We start from the raw sequence: 1,920 nt of genomic DNA on the forward strand, positions 1-1,920 counted from the left end.
CAAATTTTTGCAATCATAATCAGTAGTGGGTTAGACTAAGCAAAAGAATTTCCACATGCGTGGGAAAAACTAGTTTGTAACTGGTTACTTTTCCTGTCACTTATCCCCTGAGAAACGCTTATTGGCCACTGTACCTGACGAAGCTCTGGGTAGAAACTCGCCTTTGTATCGCTCACAGCTTCACATCCGGGTATCCGAGTGGTCTGATTGGCGGCCGCCATATCCTATCTCCGCTCCTTAGATCGCCTAATGGAAGGACCGCCTAAATCTTGGAATTCCCGCGGCGCCTCGGGGAGGGAGGAAGGGCGGGAGTTTGGTAGGTAGCGGGCTCAAGAAGGATCTGCCCTACCCCCAGGCCTAGGAAAAAGGAGAAGCGCTAATGATTCCTCCATTGTGTGGTGTGGGTAAAAGAAAGGGCTTAGAATGGAGAGGGAACAGTAAAGAATAAGCTGTGTGTGGAAACTAACTAGCCCTGCAGTTTTTCCAACCGTAAATCCCTTCTCATTTCCAGACGCCAATGACAGTTCCCTCCTGGACAACTTTTCTTAGCCTGTCAACCCTTCTTTAGACAACCCATATTTTATCCAAACCAACTAACTTCCCTATTTCTCTTAACTACAAAAAGTAAAGGAAGTCTAAAGTGCTGACCTGAAATACTCATCCTAAGGCTCCAAGTCATCTCACCTTCTAATACCCTTTGCCTTCCAACCGAATTGGCCTAGCCATCTGCCTACCCCTCTCCCCGCCACAATCTAGCCCCTTAATTCTCCTCATCCTGAAATGGCTCTTGGATCTATTCACTCAAATCATCGCATGCCAGTCCTGGTTATATTATAGTAGCTGTGCACTGAATGGAATAGGACCAGCTGTTGTGCTGGCTGAAAAATTACTGTTTGGCTATCACCCATGGGAACATAACATTCTAACAATAAGCTTTCTGCTTCTGTACCCCCACTTGCACAACCTACCTGTGGGTTGACAGTAAATAGAAGAAAAATAGACTTTTGTGTTAAGACAGAATGAGGAATGGGATTTAGGGCTAAAAAACCCTGTACCTCTACATTTCAGGGCTGCTTAATTTGGGGTCTGCGTATCCCTGGCAGACCCAGCTGGCTGAGTAAAGAGTATGCTTCCTATAACTCACTGGTTTCTGGTGGTCCGTGTGTCTATCGGGGGCTGGCGGCCACATTTGGAGGCCCCCAGTGAGATCTCGAGGAGTGGCCTCCAAAGTGGTTGCTGTCCCTGTTACAGATTCAAAGGGGTGGCCACCCTGAGACGTTCCAGGGCCCTTGAATGCCGGGGTCAATGCAATCATCAAGGACGCAACCTTTAGGACACACTCTTTGTTCCTGATCCTGACTGGAATCTCCGAGGCCTCGACATCTGGATTAAAGGTACCTTTCTGTTTCTGTTGACCGGTCACTGGGGGTCCATGGAGAGAGCGGACACAGTCATGTCTCCCGGACCATGGCCAGGCCATGGGACACCGCCTCTTGTGCCCTGTTATCGGGTTCTGTCTATTGTCTTTGGTCTTGTCTAGGTTGTAGGTGGTGGACTTCTCTGGGTCCACCTACACCTCAGTAATTGTTCTTGTCTGAGTGTCTGTTTTGTGTTTTATGTGCAAGCGATGAGGGGAAGCCACAAAAGACACCCTTGAGTTGTCTCCTGTGACATTTCAAAGAAGGGTTTGTAGAAGGAGCTGACTATGGCATAAAGTTTTCTCCAGGCAGACTAAGAACATTGTGTGAAGTTGAGTGGCTGTCTTTTGATGTAAACTGGTCTCCAGAGGGTTCTTTTGACAGGGGTTTAGTGAGGAATGTTTGGAAGATTGTCACGAGAGACCCGGGACATCCCTATCAGTTTCCCTACGTCAATCAATGATTAAACCTTGTTCAGACACCCCCCTCCTTGGCTCCGCTG

General features: G+C 48.1%; 1 long non-coding RNA gene across 2 annotated transcripts in view; it reads left to right on the forward strand.

The window, feature by feature from the left end:
* Positions 1 to 158: 158 nt before the first annotated feature.
* Positions 159 to 1,920, forward strand: part of LOC112484963 — a 4,781-nt gene continuing 3,019 nt past the window's right edge. The window contains exons 1-2 of one of the 2 annotated variants that reach the window (XR_003048305.1): positions 159 to 400; positions 1,252 to 1,394. This is a non-coding gene — a long non-coding RNA (uncharacterized LOC112484963). The remainder of the gene's footprint in view (positions 401 to 1,251; positions 1,395 to 1,920) is intronic. The other variant, XR_003048304.1, reaches the window with a different exon arrangement.

This window comes from Pteropus alecto, unplaced genomic scaffold, assembly GCF_000325575.1.
Source record: "Pteropus alecto unplaced genomic scaffold, ASM32557v1 scaffold1197, whole genome shotgun sequence".
Taxonomy (NCBI): domain Eukaryota; kingdom Metazoa; phylum Chordata; class Mammalia; order Chiroptera; family Pteropodidae; genus Pteropus; species Pteropus alecto.